At 22.4% G+C, this 10,299-nt stretch overlaps 1 long non-coding RNA gene across 1 annotated transcript; it reads left to right on the top strand.

The window, feature by feature from the left end:
• Positions 1 to 1,793, top strand: LOC148579490 (uncharacterized). The gene is made up of 3 exons (XR_015884440.1): positions 1 to 636; positions 1,068 to 1,165; positions 1,713 to 1,793. It is a non-coding gene; the product is annotated as an uncharacterized LOC148579490 (long non-coding RNA).
• The last annotated feature ends 8,506 nt before the right edge of the window (positions 1,794 to 10,299 follow it).

Consider the following 10,299-nt stretch of genomic DNA (forward strand, 5'->3'; position numbering starts at 1 on the left):
TCCAAGAAGACCTTCATCCGCCGCGAACATGCCACTGTCGCCCGCTTCACCGGCTAGGCCGGTTCCTTCTCATGCTCGCATGGCCGGAACCATCATTGGTTCCGCAATTCTTCATATTTGTTTAGTGATTTTCTCAAAAAATAATTCTTCCTTGTCTTATGATCTTTGGTGTAATGTTAGTTTAAAATTGTTTTACATAGAAGGTGTATCAAAATTAAATTATTTTTGTTTTGTATAAAGAAAGATCAACATTGTTGTTTTGAGAAATCTATCCATGCTTATATTATTATTTCACTATTGGCAATCATAGATATAGCATACAGTATTTTCTCGGGCCCCTTTGACTATCATGATTACCTTAGATCAAACTGATTTAATATTTTCGATTTACTTTTTCATGTGAAGTTGTCTTACCTCTTCCCCTAACTTACAAGTTTTACTATATTCACAAGAGTAAGTAACTAATAAGTATCTCTGCAACCAGGTACTATCAAGACCATTATTAGTCCTTTCCATTGCAATTGTTTTTTCAGACAAATCACAACGTAGTGATGGGACACCAGAATATATTACTGATCCCCATGATTCAGAAGTATCTGCAGATCTGTCTTTAGTCGCAGCCAATTCAAGTATAGGGTATACAATTTGGATCACTAATATGTATTTTATATTTAAGAATTGTGCTAATCGGTGCTATTCAACCCCGTTTTATGGCTGCATTGCTAATATATGTTTTTTCCATTTAAGAATTGTGATGAGTGGATATATTTGCTCATTGACTTATTATTAACTATTTGGCTTATTCTTGCTAGAGGGTTATCAAACTTAGATGTTGGTATTTACTATTTACTTAGAAGATGTATGGTTCTCTGACATTAATCTGTTGGAAAATTGATAAATTGTAGTTTTTTTTATACCTTCACAAATAAGTTATACAAAAACCAAACCAACTCTTGGAGGCACTTCTGATTAACCAGCTATGCCATGCTACTTCTATTTCTCTGTTCTTAATGTTATACATTTCGTTTCTTGAGCACTTAATTTGTTAGTTTTTTATTGTTTTGCAGTCATAGCGAGAGCGATATCCTGAAGTTTTAGAATATGATAAATGGTTGACTCAGCTCAAGCAAGAGTTGGAAATTCAAGGAATAGGTTTGCCAAAAAGGTATTTGATGATTACTATGATGTGCGTAGTTCCAACAATATGTCCAGATGTTTTCATAATTCCATTTCAAACTTGGTTATTGGATGTTCATGCAGTTACAGTCATTCTATGATTTATTGTGGCAGAGTAGATCTGCCCCTTTCTCCTGTCTTGGGAGAAAAAGAGCAGGATAAAGTATTAATGTATTTTGTCTCTTTTCAAAGTGTTATATTAAAAAAATATAGAAAAAATTAAGTCTGGTATACTCAGTTTTGTATTCATCATTGGCTTTTGAAGTTCATACTTCTTGAATAGTGAAGTATTAGATATTCCATTTATATAGTTGGTAGATTTAAGGCAATTGTTAGTTATCATTTTGGTTTTAAATTGATTTTCTTGACACAAGTTCTGAAATCCTGGCCGGAGTTGCCTTAATAGCAATAGCATATTTCTTGGTGTCTCATGTTGCAGCATACCATGATTTAGTAGTGTTTATGCAGAATCAATAACGACGAGCTCCACAAATTTTACTCAGCTTGTAATAATGACGTTTCAAACTTTTTTACAGATCAAGAAGACAATTCAATGGCGGGGAGTTACAAAATTTTGTCAAAAGAAGAGCTAGAGAGTTGGTCAAGTTTGGTGTTCTGGCATGGGTTTGATGTGATGCAAAGACCTTGCCTTATTGTAAGGCTTGGCCTAGCTTGTAGATCATTGGTGTCTCTTGATAAACCTCAATTTGATTTTTTAATTTAAAAATAAATAATATGTATAATTATCATATAATTTATATAATCTAAAGAAGGTATAATTAATAATAAATAAAAATATTATCTTTCTCCTAATAATATAATCATATCAAATGTTACCATTAATTAATTTGAAATTCACGCTCTTTCCGTAAGTATAATATTGTTTAAGATTAAAAAAGAAATTATTGATTAATGCTATAATAAAGAATATCAAAATAAAATATTTTCCAACACATTAGGAAACAAAATATTAACATAACCTAATATAACTATCTAAAACTAACTAATTACAAGATTTAAATTCCTTAAATTAATTTTAAAATGTTCTTTTATTCTCAAAATTCAAAAAAAAATTCACTTTATCTATTCTATTATATAAAAATCGGATTTCTACATTTAACGATGAAGCTGATGTGGCATACTTCTTAGAGTGTTTCTCGATTTTTTTTCTTTTAACTTATTAAATACAATTTATTATGAGATTAATTATATCAACTAATTGATTTTATTAGATATTTAAATATTACATAATTATTATAATTTATATCAATTTGTTTTAACAGTATTTCCTAATTTATTTCTTTTAATATTCTGGTAGTATTTTTAAATTTATTTTTTAATTTATTAAATCAAATTAGGTATAAATTATGTATATTAATTAATTGATTTGATTAAATTATTAATAATTAAAATAATAAATCTATAAATAAAATAAGCAATTGAGATATTTTTAACTAATAACTAAATCAAATTAAATTATATGTATTGAGTCAAATTCAAATCATGTGAATGAAATACTAAACTAAAATATGATAATTTCTTGCTTATTCAAATTAAATGCAATAAATACAAATTAATTTTGTTAGATAATCATGATTTTCTGGTCTTCTATATATAGATGGCCAAACAAAATTATAAGAATCATCATTTCTATCGCTCTTGCTATTTCAACTCTTTTTTTTCTTTTTTTTTCCTTTATGCAAAATTTCTTTTATGGATAAATGAAAATGTATGGATGAATAGTGTTTCGTTGATTATTTGTTTATAACTTGAAAATGTCTCAATTTAGGCATTACCATTGCTGATGGAATTAGATGACAATGTGTTCAGCATACTTGCGGCTTAAGAAATCAGGTCATGTGTTCGAGGTGCACCGATGCAAACTTTTAGAGTTGCCGACTGCCGCTGAATTCATTGTATAGCTGGAGCAAATTATGATATAGTGAAAAAATGTTTATGCATGCATGCTATTCTTCTTTATATATGTATCCCTCCATTTTTACAATTCACATTTTTATATATTAGATTCTTTTTGACATTATTTAAATTTGATATTTTTTTTTCTATTTTTACGCTTCTAATAATTTTTTGTATTAATATTTTGTTCTCATCAATTTCTATATTTTATTTTAGGTTAACTTTGTGGTTCAAATATAATCATTTATGTCATTATTGAATGTTATGAAATTGACCTAATATTAACAATAAATAATTCAAAAAAGGTATTTTTTGGAACAATCTACCTAAATTCAAATTGTTACGTTAAACTGATGATGATAAATATTTTTGTATTAAATCCCTTATAAAAGAAACTTATAGAAATGTTATGTTATATGATATAATTTGATTATATATTTTTTTATTTTCAATCTAAATAATTTGAATTGGCATACTATTTATTTTTAAATTTAATTAAATATCTAAATATCTTACAATTTAATATAATTTAATTTATATAAATACATGACTTTTAATATTTATATAATAAATTCTAGAGATATTTTTGCAAGGTATAATTTTTTATCTGTATATTTAACTTTTAATAATATTTTTTATTTATTAATATATTATTTCTATTATTTGAGTATCAATAATGCGTTAAAAATTTTTCATTGTACAAGTTACTTCGAGAAAAAAATGATAAAATTTGACTTATAAAAATTTAAACATGAGCATTTACTATGATTAAGCTTAAATTTTAATTTATTTTTTATATTTTTATATTATATAAATATTAAATTCTTTGATTAAACACTTATTTGTTTATGATAGGATATTATATATAAATTTTATATTGATAATTAAATTTCAATTGCTACACAAATGATATATTTTAGGTAATTGTACATTTTTTGTTATTTTAAAAATCATTATATGTTTTTAGAATTATTTAATTATGTTTATTCTTTTAAAAGGGTTGCCATTATTAGAGAACAACTAATATTTATAATAGTCTAAAATTAAAAAAATAAAAAATAAAAATATTAATATTCTAAATTTTTAAAGTATAAATCTTAAAATAAATATATATAATTATGATTAATGGTTATAATTGGAGTTTTTATTTTATTCTAATTTTTTTCGGAACATATTTTCCTTATTTAAGTTTTATTTTTTTATTGATTGCTTTTTTTTTGGTATACTTAACTATCATTAGTTTATATCAATTAAAATTTATACCTTGAATAAAATAGTTACGTGTCTAAAAAAATGAATAAAAAAATATTTTTATTTTTAGTAAAAATTTATGTCGCTTTAGCTTTTTTTCTACATCACATCTTATATTTTTACTATATTTATAAGAGAGTTTTTATTTAAATTAAGAAAATTTTTTAGTTATTTTTCTTTCTTTTAGTTTTAAATATTATTTACTAATATAATAAAAAAATAAAAATAACAATAATTACTCACATAATTAAAATAGATATCCTAATATATACATGATCCTATATATACCAAGAATTATGATATATAATAAATAATTATTTATTTTTTATAATTATTATTTATAAAATTTATTACATAATTTTTTCCTCTTAATTAATATCAATATTTAATGAATATAAGATACAAAATATTATTTATATTATTTAACATACAAAACAAATATCTTAAGTCATTATATAGAACAAGAAGTATTTTTGGTGTCTTATACTATTTTTGGTGTCTGTAGAACAAGAAATATAATAGTGCAAATACTTACTTATTTATTTATTCTATTTATCTATTTTATTATATAAAAAATGGGTTTCTGCACTTAATGATGGAGTTGACATAATATGCTCCAGAAAGTGTTTTTCGATCTAATTATTTTAACTCATTCAATACAATTTATTACAATGACTTAATTATATCAACTAATTGATTTGATTGAATATTTAAATATTAATGTAATTTATTATAATTTATATTACTTTATTAATTAGACTACGTTAATTGTAATTCATTATATCAGTGAATTAGTTTTTTCATTTATGAACTCTAAAATAAAATGAATAATTTATTATTTATTCTAATTAAATTCATTAAATTGGATGACGCACAGCAACGCACGCGGCGGCGGAGCAGACACGACAACGGTGATGACTGGACAGGTGAAATAACGGCGACGAGATGAAAGTTGCATGTTCTTCTCTACTACATTCGAAAGCAAGTCAAGCAATATTTTACTCTTCTGGGTTTTTGGGAGTGAGGTCAAAGAATTGAAGACAAGAAAAGTTAGGTGGCTATATTTGGTTTTTCAAGGCTTTTTTTTTCCAGATTTCTAAATACCTAAAAGGGCACCGTGTTAAAGATTGTATATCTTTTCTTTCTTTTTTTTTTAATGTAGATGAATATAAAATATATTAGGAATTGTCTACGAGAAAGTTAAATTAAGTTAGACAAATATATTATTATTATTATTATTGTAATTGAATAAATTAAAAAAATTAATTAAAAAATATCGTTATCCTTAAATTTAACTCTACCTATTATGCAAAATCTCTATTTATATAATTTATTTCTCATTATATCTAGATTACATCTCATTAATAATTATAGATAAATTTTTTTATTAATTGCATTTTAAGTTTTCAATTATATGTCAGAACTAATTTTTTTTTATCTAAAGTTAATGTAAAAAATAAAAAGAAATTCACATCAAGTTATCTAGACTCTAGAGTCATTAATAAATTTTTTGACCAATAAGATGTCATTAATAATATTTTCTAAAAGTTTAAGTTGCATAAATATAATTAGATAATTTTAATAAGAATAATATTACGGATTCAAATTTATCTATTCTATTATATAAAAATTAGATTTTTGTATTTAATGATGAAGCTGACGTAGCATGCTTTTGAGAATGTTTTCTGATTTATTTCTTTTAACTCATTAACTATAAGTTATTACGATAAATTAACTATATCAACTAATTAATTTGATTAAATATTTAAATATTATATAATTTATTGTAATTTATATCAATTTGATTTGGTAGTATTTTTTAATTTATTTCTTTTAATTTATTAACCCAAATTTATTGTGTGTACTAATTAATTAATTTGATTAATTTATTAGTCATTAAAATAATAAATCTATGAATAAAATAAGCAACTGAGATATTTTTAACTAATAATTAAATCAAATCAAATCAAATCAAATCATATATATTGAACTAAATTCAAATAATGTAAATTAAGGACCAAATTAAAATAAAATAATTTTTTACTTATTCGATATACTTTTTGTATTTATAAATAAATTGTTGTCTACTTCAATATATGAAATTTTTATGAATTTTTTATTGCGCAATTCACTTTAACACAAATAAATTAATTTATAAAAATTTAAACTTGAACGCTTGCTATGATTAAACTCAAACTTTAATTTATTTTGTCATATTATTATATAAATATTAAATTCTTTGATTAAACACTTATTTGATTACGAAATGATATTATATATTACTTTATATTGACAATTAAATTTCAGTTACTACACAAATATTATATTTTAGATAATTGTATATTTTTTTTGTTATGTTGAAAATCTACTTAATATACTAAAACTGGGTTTTCCCCCAGCTACTAAAGGTGACGTGTCGATCTCTCATGCCTTCGTTTTTCCTCCAAAACGAATAATTTTTTTTCTATTCTAAATTATTTTATTGTAATTATATTATAATTAATACTAAATGAATAATATATAATTATACTAATTTAGCAACATATCTTCATTATAATTATATCAAATCAATATTTAATGCACTATTAAACTACTTATCAATTATCAATTAAAAATATTTTTAATAATTTTAATGATAATAATAATATCAATAATAGTAATAATAATAATAATAAATCTTTGTTATCCGATTCACGTATATCAAATAATTTTTATAAATTATTTTATAAAAAATATCTTTAATATAATTATATTATAATTAATATTTAATGAATAATATATAATTATACTAATTTAGAAACGTATCTTTATTATAATTGTATCAAATCAAAATTTAATGCATTATTAAAAAATTACCTTAATAATAGATAATTTACATATTTATTTTTGTTTTACTAAAGTCTATATATAGTGTTTTCCTGTGGTACATGAATCTAAATTTGAGAGTCAATTTATAATTTTATATTTAGTGTTTTTTTTACTACTTCATAGAATAAGAATGTATTCTTCGTTTTTTATTGAAGTTAATCCTTTTAAAGTACAATTTATAATTTTTTATAATATTTTTCATATACTCATTCTATTATATTATTCTTTTGATAATTTTTTATTTGTTATTACTCTAAGTTATTCTTATCGTCTAATGTTCCAGTTCGATTGTCTTTTGCCACAATCATTTACAATGCATCACATCCATGAAATACCTCATCGAGTTGTCTTCACTGATTCGGGTTCCAACTACATGAATGTAAGCGTTCAAAGAAGAGGCAATAGTCTCTACTTTACCGAAGGATGGTTGGATCTACTCACCTATTATGACCAACCCAATGGAATGTGGTTAAAGTTAGATTTTTTAGGAGGAGCTTGATTTTTGATTGAGGAATTGCATCCACGTAACTTTATAGGGCAAGTTCAAGTTTCATCCCCTCCATGCTTTTTATGTCTGCCCGAAAATCTTCGAAGTGGAGCACATAATGAAATTGAATTCCCTCAATTTCAGTTCAGTTTTGCTAAATTCGTGACAAATTCAGATATGCAATTTCAACGATTGGTAATATATTTAAATTTTCTTAGTTTAAGCTGTTCATTATTAGAATAATTTTTTAACATATTTTGATTTTTTTCAGAAATTACCAACTTTTTTTTTTGCATGCATGCAATGCCATTGAGGGGGAATAAGAGTTAGTTTGGTTTCTCGGTGTGGCAATTCTATACCTTACCGCATTGCATGGATAGCGAATGATGAAGCTTATCTAATAAGAGGATTGTCTGATTTTGCACGAATTCTAAATATTGAAACTTACGATGTTATTTCAGTTGGTTGTCGTTACAAGAATGATTCTATACTATAGGTGACTAAGGACTACTAGAATAGGTTCAATATTGTTTAGGTAATTTGGTTTTACTATTAGTATTTGATTAAATTATAATTATATAATTTTAAATTATTGCCTCAATTTATATATTACGATTATTTTTTGTGGATGTGCTATTTTTAAATAATTTAATAAAATGAAGTAGTGTCAGATATTATTAAGTTTATTTTTATCCTTTATTTCTTTATTTGTATTTTCATTATATTTAACAAAAAATGAACCTACACATATATTAAATCGTTGACCTAAAGACAATTTATTTGCCAATAGAAACAGATTTTATTTATAATTGGAATAAAATTTATTTGCCAATAATCGGTGGATAAAATTGAAATTACACCCGTGTCATATAATTATAATTGATTAATTGGTATAAAATGAAATTATACCCGTGCCATGAGTAATAATCTAAATAAGTATATCTTAACAAAATATAATTTGAAATAATTTATAAACAATTATCTTAACAAAAATAATTATTTAATAATTGATTTAAAAATCAATGCAAAAAATAATTATTAATAATAGTATTATTAACTGGGTAAATAATATAATTTCAAATTATTACTTAAAATATAAATAATATATGAAAATCTATTGAGTAAATCAATGATTTTGCACCTTAATAATTTGACAATTATTACTTCATTAACCAGTTAATTGAATTAGTAATAACAATTTCCAATTTCAAGTTTTGTATATTAAGTAGTTATTAAAAATTGGGTAATAACGATTTACACGAGAAAATCATTGATAAATTCAATTAACCATATAGAAGATAATATACTAATAATTTTAGTATATTATTTATGGCAAGCGAAATTATTTCCTCAGATTTTCTATTAAAATTGAAATTAGTAATAGTTTAAAAAAAGGTTTATTAATAAAATTACTAATAGTCACATTTTTATACACATGATATATGTTTTCTATATATTATTTAAAAAATATAATAAAACATGAATAATGAATGAGTATGTTATTTCTTCGACTAGCTAATTAATGCAAAATTGAGTACCCTTTTTTATTCGATTGAGGTCATATTCTGTTTGGTGAAAGTTTCAATCACCTTAATTAAATTCTGTCTTTGTGCCTTAACTTATACAAGTAATAATATGTTATATATTATTTGGTATATCTTAATAGTTATTTCCCATAGCGGAAATGTAAAAAATCATATTAAGGTTTGTTGCCAAATAATTAGTAGATGAATAATAGTAGATTATATTATTTTGAGAAAGTATTTTCATTATAATTATATCAAATCAATATTTAATTATGATAAAATATGTTAATTATAATTATATCATAGAATTATAATAATTACGATATTTATATTATATATTTTAATCATTTATGTACGTAAATAATTATAAATCAATCAAATCAAATTATCACGGTAAATAATATGTTGTATATTATTACGGAAAATAATTCGTAGATAAAATTGAAATTACACCCGTGTCATATAATTATAATTGATTAATTGGTATAAAATGAAATTATACCCGTGTCATAAGTAATAATCTAAATAATTATATCTTAACAAAATATAATTTGAAATAATTTATAAACAATTATCTTAACAAAAATAATTATTTAATAATTGATTTAAAAATCAATGCAAAAAATAATTTTTAATAATAGTATTATTAACTGGGTAAATAATATATGGAAATCAATTGAGTAAATCAATGATTTTGCACCTTAATAATTTGATAATTATTACTCAATTAACCAATTAATTGAATTAGTAATAACAATTTCCAATTTCAAATTTTGTATATTAAGTAATTATTAAAAACTGGGTAATAACGATTTACATGGGAAAATCATTGATAAATTCAATTAACCATAAAGAAGATAATATACTAACAGTTTTAGTATATTATTTATGGCAAGGAAAATTATTTCCTCAAATTAAATTTTATATAATTATAGTAAATCTCTATAATTAAAGCAATATAAAACTGCTTTATATATAGTAATAATATTATACATATTTATATATCTCTTTTTTTATTTTTTTTAAATATTGACATATAATTAATGTAAAAAATATATAATATTAAACTGTTTT

The sequence above is a fragment of the Arachis ipaensis genome, chromosome B10, assembly GCF_059453495.1.
Source record: "Arachis ipaensis isolate K30076 ecotype BB chromosome B10, ASM5945349v1, whole genome shotgun sequence".
In the NCBI taxonomy this organism is placed as follows: domain Eukaryota; kingdom Viridiplantae; phylum Streptophyta; class Magnoliopsida; order Fabales; family Fabaceae; genus Arachis; species Arachis ipaensis.